Genomic DNA, 13,336 nt, shown 5'->3' with positions numbered 1-13,336 from the left:
ACAGTCCGTGAGATCATGACCTAAGCTGAAGTCGGATGCTCAACCGACTGAGCCACCCAGGAGCCCCTGGATATACATTTTTAATTAAGTTTTTATTTTAATTTCAATAGTGTTAGCATATAGTGTTATATTCATTTCGGTTGCATGATATAGCAAATCAACAATTTCATGTATTACTCAGTGCTCACTACAAGTACCCTCCTTAGTGGATTCTTTTGAAGTTCAAACTAATAATATTCACTGAGGCATTGGATATGGAGCAGGGGAGAAAGACTAGAATCAAGGATGACTCTAACATTTTTGGTCTGCCCCCCTGGAAAGATGAAATTGCCATTTTCTGAGATAGAAACAACTCTGGGAAGAGACAGTTTTGTCGAGGGGGAGGAAATAATCAGGAGTAATGTTTTAGACATGTTGACTTTGAGATGCCTCTTTGACACAAAAGTGGAGGTGTTGATTTGGCAGTAGGATATACGAATCTGGGGCTCAGGGTAAAGGTTTGAGCTGTGAATAAAAATTTGAAAGTCATCATCATCTACATTGTGTTTAAAACCATGATACTAGATATGGTTGCTAAGTAAGAGTATATACCAGAAGTTCCAGAGACTGTGCCATATTGGGAAAAAACATCTTCATGAGAGATATTCATGGATAGAGAAAGCCAGTTAACGCTCTATCTCTGCAGTCGCCTTTTAGCCCCTAACAAAGACAGCAATGTTTTTCATTATGCAATTAGTCTAGCTTCTTATGGGCATAAACTTCCAGAACAGGACTTTGGCTCCACCTTTACATTTTTTTCTAGCCAACGCCAAACCGAAAGGATTTCCGAAAGGCAAAAGCAAGCCTACATTGAGTATACTTATTGTGGTGAGTACTGAGTGATGTACAAAATTGTTAAATCAGGGGTGCCTGGGTGGCTCAGTCAGTTAAGCATCCAACTCCCGATTTTGGCTCAGGTCATGATCTGAGCCCGCATCAGGCTGTAGGCTGATGGTGCAGAGCCTGCTTGAGATTCTGTCTCTTCTCCCTTTCTCTGCCCTGCCCCTGCTCATGCTGTCTCATAAGTTTGTTTATTTATTTATTAAATAAACTTAAAAAATTTTTAAAAAGAAAACAAAATTGTTGAATCACTATATTGTATACCCGAAACTAACACAACACTGTATGTTAACTATACTGGAAATAAATAAATAAATACATTTAAAAAAAGCAAGTCTACACTAATACAAAGTGGAAGTTTTGAAATGATAGACGTTTCTCTCTTTTTTTTTAAATGTTCATTTATTTTTGAGAGAAAGAGAGAGAGAGAGAAAGAGAGTGAGAAGGGGGAGAGGACAGAGAGAGGGAGAGAGAGAGAGGGTACCAAGCAGGCTCTGCTCTGTCAGCACAGAGCCCAATAAGGTGTTGAACCCAAGAATCATGAGATCATAACCTGAGCCAAAATCAAGAGTCAATCGCTTAACCAACTGATCCACCCAGGTGCCCCAATGATAGCCCTTTCTTAAAAGAACTTCAGAAATAATTCTTTTTTTTTTTTTTTTTTTTTTTTTTTAAGGCAAGGCTCAAGGTCACTTAACATGAGTTCAGTTCTTAGAATGCTTTTTCTGGCTCTTCTGTCTTTGACTAATTCCATTCACTATTTTTACTTCAAAAAATCATTTATATACTGACAAGCTCTAAAATTTGTATGTTAAACCATAGACTCTCTTTCCCAAGTTCTTGGTCCATGTTTTCAACTGTCCCCTGGACATCTAGACCTGGAGTCTTATAGAGACTGAAGATGAATTCATGCTTACTTCCAAGAACATATTCTGTCACTTGTCTAGTTCATGACACCATCCATGACACCATCCATCTATGTCAAAAACCTAGAAGGAGTTCCAGGATTTCCCTCTCTCTCATACTCTGATTAATCATCATCATCATCATGAATAATCATAAAAAACTAATGATATGGAGGAGGCTTATAAATATTATATCTAATCATCACAATAACCAATTAGGTAGGTTATACGTACCTAATAAATAATAAGAGTAAAATTGGGGCATCTGGGTGGCTCCATTGGTTGAGTGTCCAACTTGGGCTCAGGTCATGATCTCGTGGGTTGTGGGTTTGAGCCCCATGTAGGGCTGTCTCCTGTCGGCACAGAGCCGACTTCAGATCCTTTGTCCCCCTCTCTCTCTGCCCCTCCTCTGCTCTCTCTCTCTCTCTCAAAAATAAACATTAAAAAATAATAATAATGGTAAAATAACTTATGAGATCAGAAAGCAAGTTAATGGCAGGACCTGGCATCCACCCAACTCTTCCAGGCTGCAAATCTGGTGTTCTTTGTCGTCTTAACTGTTGCTTCTTTACTCACCTACCTAGTCTTTTTAATTGTAAATTCAGAAGCGTCTCTGCATTCAAATATCTCCTTTCTGAACTCTCGCCATGGACTTAATCCAGAACTTGATTATCTCTCACCTGGACTTTAAAACCTTATCCTAGCTGGCCTCCATCTTTATAGCCACACTCTACCATGGCCATCCTTCTGAAAAGCAAAACCAATTGCACTACTGCCCTTCTTAAATACTTTATCGACTCTCACTTCATGTAAAATTGAGTCTCAAGCCTTAGCATTTTCAGAATCAGTGTCATTTGCAGACTCCAACATAATTCTGGGTTCAGAGATATCATCCAAGTACCCTTTGCTCCAGAAATTCCACACTTCTTTTTATTAACCTGGGTTTGGCTTTCTTCTTAGAATGCCATGACTTCTTTCTTCTAACTATAAAAGTGTTACCCATAATTTAAGATCTAGTTCAAGTGTTACCTCCTCTGTGTGCCTTTTATACATTTAGGCAAAGCTAATCCCTCCATCTCCTGGGATCTCGGGGCTAATTTCTGCTTACATCTCTGCCTTGAACAGTAGACTGTGAGATCTTTAAATACAGAGACTGTCTTGTTTGTCTTTATATTCCCAGTGCTACCACATTGAGACATTGTTTAAATATCTGTTTTACAGATGTTAACATCATCCATATATCTGATTCAGATTTTTAAAAATGTACAGATGAGCTGTTGCTATAGGAGAAAAGGCCACATCTTGACTGAATTTCATAGATTCCAGGAAGGATCGTATTAATCATCCTTGTTTATGTGCACCTAAGGTATGCTTTGAAACTTTTTGTTAGGTAGAAATCCTTTCTGTTCTTTTCAGTATGAATGAATTAGACAGATAAGAATAATACAATTAAGTTACATATTTTATACCATGACAATTTAAAATTGGTTAAATGCCATGCCATCAGCACTGACTGGAAGTAGCTAATAAATTCATTTGTTAGATCTTAGATCCATAGAAAGTACTCAGTGTTTAGGGAAGGCTAATAAAGACATTAGGAAGGTCTTGAGGCTGTTCTCTTTGTTGTCATTGCTCCTTTTTTCCCCTTGCCTTTGACATACTGCAAACATATCACCTGCATCTCGTTTGGTCCAAAGATTTGAACAGCTAAACCCACATAAAACTGACACTATCGTTTATTGAGTGTTTCAAGTCACCTCCTGTCACCAACTTATTTTTAGGAATGGAGGCGGCTGAGACACTTTTGAAGTTGCTATAATCTTGTTTAGGTTAATTCGCCCAGTAGTACTTTAAAAATTTAAAGTCTTCCCCGCACCCCTGCCCACCACCAACAGTGATTACAGTGATGATGTGTTTTATAATTTGATGGCAAAGCAATTTTTTGTAAAGAAACACTTTATTTTTTTTTTATTTTATTTTATTTTTTTTTAATATATGAAATTTACTGTCAAATTGGTTTCCATACAACACCCAGTGCTCATCCCAAAAGGTGCCCTCCTCAATACCCATCACCCACCCTGCCCTCCCTCCCACCCCCCATCAACCCTCAGTTTGTTCTCAGTTTTTAACAGTCTCTTATGCTTTGGCTCTCTCCCACTCTAACCTCTTTTTTTTTTTTTTTTTTTTTTTTTCCTTCCCCTCCCCCATGGGTTTCTGTTATGTTTCTCAGGATCCACATAAGAGTGAAACCATATGGTATCTGTCTTTCTCTGTATGGCTTATTTCACTTAGCATCACACTCTCCAGTTCCATCCATGTTGCTACAAAAGGCCATATTTCATTTTTTCTCATTGCCACGTAGTATTCCATTGTGTATATAAACCACAATTTCTTTATCCATTCATCAGTTGATGGACATTTAGGCTCTTTCCATAATTTGGCTATTGTTGAGAGTGCCACTATAAACATTGGGGTACAGGTGCCCCTATGCATCAGTACTCCTGTATCCCTTGGATAAATTCCTAGCAGTGCTATTGCTGGGTCATAGGGTAGATCTATTTTTAATTTTCTGAGGAAGCTCCACACTGCTTTCCAGAGCGGCTGCACCAATTTGCATTCCCACCAACAGTGCAAGAGGGTTCCTGTGTAAAGAAACACTTTAAATATGGCCCTGAAATAGTGGTTGTGCAAAATGTTGTACTAAGTAAGCAAGCTAGGAGTAGTGACAAAATTTGTGGTTTGTATGTTAATTTCTGGACCAAATAAAAAAGGTACAGTCAATTCTGTATTGCGCAATTTATTTGCCATCTTTTCGTAACTCCCCGGTACCCATTCTCCTCTTCTCAATAGACTCTGACTTCTATTTGGGATATCATGTGGTTTTAGGAGGATGTAACTCCAGCCATCAGCTTAAAGAATACAGCATCTGACCTGGACCAAGCCAGTTGGAACAATAAACTCCTCTAACCACCATGATTGGTTTAAGAGTTGGCCTAATCAGAGAGAGGGAATTTTGAGACAGCCAAGACCTTCTTTTGCCTCAGGTAGGATGACCCACAGATGTGAAGTCTAGAACTCTTGAAGCCATTGTGTTTTATTCACAGAACCTACTTACGGATAAGAAGGGCACACAAAGAAAGAAAGGGGTGAAAAATTGAAAACAAGACTGAGACACAGACCAGTTACATTGTACCAAACCGTGCCTAAAGCCTGCCCTATGTCTTGGTCTGTCATTTAGAGTAGCTAGTAAATTCTTCTTATGTTAGTCACTTTGTGTTCAGTTTTCTCTTTCTTGAAACCGAAAACATTCTGATATATCCATTTTCATGTGTGGCAGAGTAAGATTCTTTGACTATGAAAAATAGGTTTTGGTATTTATATTTGAATACAAATGTGTTTGATCCATACATTGCAATAAATAATAAAGCCACATTAGTAAGTCTTAACTCTGTAGACCATGTAGTCAGATTTGCCCATCGTACTCTTGCTCAGGATCCATTCTGCCTTATTAGGAAGACTCACCTTGACGAACTCAAGAGTAGGGGATGTCAGAGGTGAACTAGTTATATTGCTTGTTATGTTAGATGACCTGGATGCATCAACGGGGGTGGGGGTGGGGCGGGGTGGTATCAGGAGCTCAACTGAGCTGTGGAAAAGAGAGCTGAGAGGCTACGTATCAGAGTAACTGACGAAAGCGACAAGCCAAAAACGAAAGAGTTAAGTTTTTAATCATTTACTGAGATCATGTAAAAGGCTACAACCAGACAAAGTGCCAACTCCTGCTCTTCAATTTTCCCCCACAAAATGGCGTACTGGCCCAGGATCTGCTAGGTCACTGTGGTATGGGGTTGTCTCACTGTTGATGGAACCCCGGACAAAAGTGTGTGGTATTTTTACAGACGCCAGGGGGCGGCATGGGGGGTGGAGTGGGGTGGGGTGGGAATATTGAATACTGATAAAGGGGAAGAATATCTTCAAGGTTTGTCCCTTTGCCCAATAAGAAGGATTTGGCAGAGGCGCCTGAAGAGGCCCTCAGCCCAAGGCCTCAGATAAAGACACCTAGGAACACAGAAGCTTGAGCTAGGAATGCAGATAGAGATGTAAGAGCCACCAGCCAGGGGAGCCCGGGACCTTGACTGCAAGTCCCTTCAGAGATTGCAATGTACCGACTCTGCGTCAAGTCCGGCATGGGGAGGGCGGCTTTCCCTTGTGAGGCCTGCCACTTAGGGTCTTTGTGATTGGCTGCGATCAGGACTGAAAAATCCCACATTAGTTTTTTAAACCAGGAGCTGGACTCCTCAAGAGGAAAGCCAGATTATTTTTTAACTCTCAGAGCCTGAGACTTTTCATAAAACTATTTAATGTTGTATATAAGTACCCGATGTATCACATGGATCAGAGTTAACTTATCCATTGTTTGAGTCCTTTCGCTTTTGTGGGTTTTACTTTTCCTTGTTGGAAACCTTTAGGTTCAAAGACTTAAAAAAAAAAAATTTTTTTTTTTAATGTTTACTTATTTGTGAGAGACAGAAAGAGACAGAGCATCAGTGAGGAAGGGGCAGAGAGAGAGGGAGACACACACACAGAATCCAAAGCAGGCTCCAGACTCCGAGCTGTCAGCACAGGGCCCGATGGGGGACTCAGGCCCATGAACCACGAGATCATGACCTGAACTGAAGTTGGACGTTCAACCGACTGAGCCACCTAGGTGCCCCTAGGTTCAAAGACTTTTAAGTGTCTTACAATTTACGTGGGAAAGTAAAATTTAACAGGCAATGCTCAAGAGGAAATCAGCTGCTCGGTATAATCAACAAAACTTGGTGTCACATATTCTAAAATTTAGAAATCTTGAAGAACAAAGAGATCCTTAAGTATTTGCTTCTTGGACAATCATGCAACTCCTAGATCATCAATGTTTTATTTCAGTGGGCAAATACTGTAACCTCTTTTATGATCCTGAAAGTTTTACTTGATAAGTATTATAAACTCATCTAAATATATGACATCAGGGTACCTGGGTTGCTCAGTCAGTTAAGCATCCGACTTTGGCTCAGGTCAGGATCTCACGGTTCATGAGTTCGAGCCCCACGTCAGGCTCCATGCTGATAGCTCAGAGACTGGAGCCTGCTTTGGATTCTATATCTCTCCCTCTTTCTGCCTCTCCCCCACTCACGCTCTGTCTCTGTCTCTCAAAAAATGAATAAACAATAAAAAAAAATTTCAATATATGACATCAAATGGCCTTTTGCTGTTTCTCAACTCAAGACAATAAGTCCTACTTTCCCTATTCCTTGCTGAATGCCACAATATCTCAACTTTCTTGAGGGTCATGAGGCCACCTCCTATTCTGGTCACAAGGCAAATCTTAAAGGGGGTGGGAGTTCTTGGGTACACTGCGCCTAAAAAACAAAAGCATAAAACCAACCAAATAGGGGTAGCGGAGTGGCTCAGTCAGTTAAGAGTCTCAATCTTGATTTTGGCTCAGGTCAAGGCACACTTCGTGAGATTAAGCCCCGTGTCCGGCCCAGCACAGACAGCATAGAGCCTGCTTGGGATTTTTTCTCACTCCCTCTCTCTCTGCCCCTCCCCCAACTCAAAAATAAAGAAATAAACTTAAAACAAACAAACAAACAAAAACCTTCTGGCTTTGATATGTTAAAAAATTGAGATACTCTCTATATGTGAAACAAAAACTGGGATGTGAGATAAGCCCAGAATATAGAATGAATGTACACATGGTAAGGACCATAATGTTTCTGTATGATACTAAAAAAGTATAGAAAACAAACTGTTTTTTTGAAACAACATTCTATTTTTCTCGCTGAATTTCAAACTCAAACATGACAAATACAGCTTTCAGTGGCTAACAACAAACCATGGACCAATTAATTGATAAAAGAGTCATAAAATGATCCCAGAAAAAAAAGACATTTTAAATTCTTGTCTAGGTTAAGGTGGTATGTATTATGTTATGTGTATTTTACCACAATGAAAGAAAAGAAAAAAAATCTTGTATGATAGCAAAAGTTCAGATTTTAGAATGAAGATAACAGAAGGTGAGTAAAAACGGAGAGTTGGATCAAACAAACTTTCCTCCTTTTTTTTTTTAAACTTTATTTTTTTATGCTTATTTATTTTTGAGAGAGAAAGAGAGAGCGTGTGTGTGTGCGAGTGGGGAAAGGGCAGAAAGTGAAGGGGAGAGAGGATCTAAAGCAGGCTCTGAAGCTGACAGCAGAGAGACCGATGTGGGGTTCGAACTCATGAACCTGAGAAATCATGACCTGAGCCAAAGTTGGACGCTTAACCCTTAACCTACTGAGCCACCCAGGTGCCCTGAACAAACTTTCTTTTTACTTGAAAGACTCATTTTAGAATCTTCTTCCTCACAACAATTACTTCAAATTGAGGTATTCCAAAGATAAGTGTTTTATTTTATATTTAATTGTTTTTTTAATGTTTATTTTTGAGAGGGAGAGAAAGAGAGAGACAGAGCGTAAGCTGGGGAGGGTCAGAGAGAGAGGGACACAGAATCCAAAACAGTTTCCAGACTCTGAGCTGTCAGCACAGAGCCCGACATGGGGCTCAAACTCACGAATTATGAGATCATGACCTGAGCCACAGTCAGTCGCTAAACCGACTGATCCACCCAGGCACCCCAGGATATTTCAAAATCTGATTTTAAAAATTGGCAATTTTATTGTTTCCATGGTGGCAAGAACAGTTATTACAAAATGGGATGTGTATTTTGGGGTATTGTGTATTTGGTTTCATGCAACATTTTAAAATATTGCCCTAAAGTTAATACTGTCTATTAATTTGAGCAAGACCTGGTTGATCTGGAAAAGAATGCATGGGGAAGTTCCCTTGACCTTTCTTGGAAAGGTATATGATTGCTCTGGCTGCCATAACAAACTAAGCTGAGGGGCTTAAACAACAGAACTTTCTCCCAGTTGTGGAAGCTAGATGTGCAAGATCAAGGTGTCAGCAGGGTAGGCTTCTCTCGCTGCCTTTCTCCTTGGCTTGCGGATGAAGGCCTTCTCTGTGTGTCCCCTTTTTTCTGTGCACACACATATCCCTGGTGCCTCATGTGTGTGTCTAAATTTCTTCTTCATATAAGAACACCAGTCAGATTGGATTAGGGCCCACCCATACGACTGTATTAACCTTAATTACATCTTTAAAGGCCCTATCTCCAAATACAGTAAAACCTTGGTTTGTGAGCATAATTTGTTCCGGAAACATGCTTGTAATCCAAAGCACTTGCATATCAAATCGAATTTCATGAACCATTGGCTCAGTTGCGATCATGTGACGTTCAGCGTCAGGTACCACTCGCATTACAAGACTTCGCTCCTTTATCAAGTTAAAATTTATTAGAAATGTTTGCTCGTCTTGCAGAACGCTTGCAGAACAAGTTACTTGTGATCCAAGGTTTTACTGTACAAATTCTGATGTATTGGGAGTTAGGGCTTCAACCTATAAATTTTAGTGGGTCACAGTTCAGCCCAGCAGTATGGTATAATTGTGTAATATCTCTCATAATTTCCAGTTTTTAAAAGTTCAATTGTATTTTATTTTGAGGTACTGTGGTTAATATTTTAAAACATTCTTAATCATCAAAAACGCATTTGTATAAGATGCACATAATATTTGTACATATCCAGTGGCTTCTGAATTCTACATTTGGTTTATTTGTAATTAAAATAAGAATATATATATATTCTTATATATTCATATATATATGTATGTGTATATATATATATATACGTATATATATATGTGTGTGTGTGTATATATATATATATATATATATCTATCCATAAAATCTTACAGTTTGATCCTGAGTCAAATAATGTTTGAGGCAAAGTCTCACCAGCCTACATTTACAATGAATTGTTCACTGTTAATTATATGCAATTCTAAGATGCAGGGGGTATCCAGAAAGATGTGGAGATTGCTTCTAGTTATATGAATTATTTATAGTTGCTTAACAAAGAACCCCATACCTTAAGGCTAGAGATGACAAACATATGCTATCTCCCAGTTTCTGAGAGCCAGAAATCTGGGAGCAACTTAGCTGGGTGGTTCTAGCTCACAGTCTCTCACAAAACTGTTGTCAAGGTGTCAGCCCAATCGAGGGTCATCTGCATGTTTGACAGGGGCTCGGGGCTAAAGGATCCACTTTGGAGACAGCTCCTCTCTCAAGGAGCACTTGGCTGGATGCCTCTTCTTCACTGGCTGGTGGCAAGAGGCCTGAGTTCCTGGCCATGTCACTCTGTCCCTGGTGCTGCTTGAGAGTCATTTCAGCATGTCAGTTAACATCCTCCAGAGTGAGTGATCCAAGACAGAACAGGTAAAAAGCCACATGCCTCTTATGACCTAATCTTTGAAGTAAGAGTGAGGCTCTAAGTCCAGCCTCACTCAAGGGGAAGGAAATTAAGCTTCAGGTTTTAAAGTAAGGAGAATCAAAGACTTTGTGGATATATTTTTAAAACTACCACATATGGGGCCCCTGGCTGGCTCAGTCAGTGGAGTGAATGACTCTTGATCTTGGAGTCCTGAGTTTGAGCCCCTTGTTGGGTGCATAGAGATTACTTAAAGAAAAAACACACGTTAAAAAAAAACCACGTGCACGCACACACACACACACACGTACCTACCACATATTACTGGGTAAAGATAATACTGATTTAGAGGATTACTTGGATTTATGTACTGCAAACCTTGGTATGATAATCCAGGGCATGAATAATTAACATTGTAAGGGTAGTCCCCCAAAAGAGCACTGTTAAATCATTAATAGTGACAACATCAGTTAATTAGGATGGTTACTCTCAACCTTAAGACTTAAAATTTTAAGTCTGGAAAATTTTTAAATTAAGTGTTAAAACATATAAGAGAATCAGAGCCTTGTGTTAACAGTTTTTATTAAGAAAATGGGAATGTTTGAAATTTCATATGCTATAATGTGTAGTAGTGGCTTATTATATTCATAGCTCTTATGAATTTGAAATGTGCATTTAAGAAATACATTTAGACTTATGATTTTAGGTAAAATCTTACAAGTAATTCTTAGCAATGAAATAGCTAAAAGAATTAGGTTCATTATGGTGAACTCTGAAAAAGTAGGATTAAAAAACTATGATATTAAAATGACTGTGTACCTGTCTCGATTAAAAAATAGTCCCCCTAAATATATCAGAGCCTAATCCTTAGAGCCTGTATATGTTACTTTATATGGCAGAATCTTTGCAGAAGTGATTATGTTAAGAATCTTGAAGTGGGGAAAGAATTCTGGGTCATTCAGTGGACCTTAAATGTAAACACATGTATCCCTATAAGAGTGAAGCAGAGGGAGATTTTACTACCCACAGAAGATAAGGCTGTGTGAAGACAGGGCAGACAGGGAATCAGCTGGCCTAGCCAGAAGTGATCTGGTCATAAGCCAAAGCTTACAGGCAGCTACCAGAAAATGGAAGGAACAATAATGGAGTTTCGCTTTCAGCCACTGGAGAAAGAATGTCCCTGTGGACACTTTGGTTTTGGCTCATTGAAACTGATTTCTGACTTTTGGCCTCCAGAATTGTGAAAGAATAAATTTCTATTGTAGGCCACTATTTGTTGCTAATTTATTACAGTAGCCACAGGAAACTAATACAGCGACTTTGTAACAAAGCAGGTTGGAGAGTCTTGAAGCACTTTCAACCAACTTGGTGAACTTAACATGGCAGTTATAATTCAAAGGACTGTAGGGCTCAGATCATATGAAACCACCGCAAGATGGGACTCACTGGTTCCAGCTCATATTTCTATTGTGTCCTTTTGACACCTGGTGGGCAACTTGCTGTTACTGTCAAAAATGGATCGTCATTCCAAGTTCATTTTCAGTGTGAATGTGGATTGGTCAGTACTGGACTTCATATCAGTACATCTCTGCAGCCATGGTCTATATAAAAGAATTCCAGAGATACACCTGCCTTGCACTGGCTGGCTGGTCCCTATGAACCCCCAGAACCGTATGGTGCAGCAGACCATGACTGTGGATATATAAATCTCACCGCAAATCTGCTCTGTGTAAGAGAGCCATGGAAAACAAGGCAGATTATGTTGCCACCACCATCAAAACAGGGTGCAAACAAAACATGACCTGTAAGATCCCCAAAGTTATGAGGGAACCGTCTTGCCGCTAATACTTGTGTAGTCCTGAAGCAGAAGTGCAAATGCAGGTCTATTTACCATAGGTCTAAATATTTAAAGGTTATAAATCAAGGCAACAAACTATTGTGTAAAACATGTTCTAATTGCCTACCCTGACAAATACATATGTACAATAAACTCAAAAATATGTGCAAAACTATGGTTTTTATATGAATGTTAGCAAAATAGTGAGAACTACTCAATTTAAGCATTAATTATATATGTCTGGGTCTTGCGTTGATGGAATAATGCTGTTTGGAGGACTGATAAAATAAAACTTCATAAATTACTATGTATTTATTCCATTAAATTTATTTTTCTTGCTTCCATTTCAGCAATATCAATAATTATGTTATTATAATATTTTCCCTTGAGTTATGTTCTATTAATAGCAATTATATAAGTGATTAAACAATTCTAGTGTATTCAAAGTGAATACATTTCAATATATTTTCATACAAATAAATAGAAAATGTCAAAAAATTAAAATAAGTTTCCCAAGTTTTCAAAAAGTTGTTTCTATTGTAGATGATTCAAAACTACAAATAACAATAAACTTCAACATTTTCACTCAAAATTATTAAAGTTGAAATTTATTCATTTTTAAAATATAATTGTCATATTAAATACATGCACAAAAATAAAACTATTCCCATCCTTGAATTCATTGTCTATCAAATCGCTAATATAAAGATTGTCAAGCTTCACACATATTATGTCTTAAATTATGTAATGCAGAGTTAAGTAATATTAATTAGTATTACAAAATGTCCATCAATTGCCATGTGCATTGTTGCAAATACTATGCTAATTAATTCGTAAGTACTTCCTGAAGCACGGTTTGGAACATTGATAGGAAATGATACTTTCTTATGCAAGTATGTATGGCATTTATGTTGAGAGGAAGGATCTGATAGATTAATTTGTTGGCACTCTTAGAGGAAATCCTTCCTACACTCTGAAGCATTGTCTGTCTTCAACATCTTTAGCTTTATAATCACAATTTTCAACTCTATCCCAACCACCAAGGACACAAAAGAAGAGAGATGGAAAAGCATCCTAGGCCCTGAATAGCGTTATTCACAAGAGAGGCTGTTTAGCATCTGGTCCTAAAAGACACAGAAGCCCACGTGCTCTTTAATGCCATTGGGAGTTGGAGTGTTTTGTGATTTACTGTGACCTTCTAAACCATGAGGCCAAGGGCAAGGGCCCTTACTGCCTGGACCTGAGGGCAGCGCTGGAAGAGAATTCATTGTGTTTTCACCTCTGCGCAGCACACAGCTCTAGCACAGAAGAAAGGATGCCCTGTGGTTACTCAAAATTTCAAAGACCTGCATGTTGACATAGCACAAAGA

At 38.7% G+C, this 13,336-nt stretch overlaps 1 long non-coding RNA gene across 4 annotated transcripts in view; it reads left to right on the top strand.

Annotated features, from left to right (window-relative positions):
* The window catches only part of LOC122218575, a 40,392-nt gene that overhangs the window by 23,736 nt on the left and 3,320 nt on the right, over nt 1-13,336 (top strand). For 2 of the 4 annotated variants that reach the window (XR_006202011.1, XR_006202008.1), the window contains 2 exons: nt 3,006-3,150; nt 4,635-4,950. This is a non-coding gene — a long non-coding RNA (uncharacterized LOC122218575). Of the gene's footprint in view, nt 1-3,005; nt 3,151-4,634; nt 4,951-13,336 lie in introns of those variants that run through there. The other 2 variants (XR_006202009.1, XR_006202010.1) reach the window with 2 other exon arrangements.

This window comes from Panthera leo, chromosome B1, assembly GCF_018350215.1.
Source record: "Panthera leo isolate Ple1 chromosome B1, P.leo_Ple1_pat1.1, whole genome shotgun sequence".
Taxonomy (NCBI): domain Eukaryota; kingdom Metazoa; phylum Chordata; class Mammalia; order Carnivora; family Felidae; genus Panthera; species Panthera leo.
This window is presented reverse-complemented; position numbering and strand designations above follow the sequence as displayed.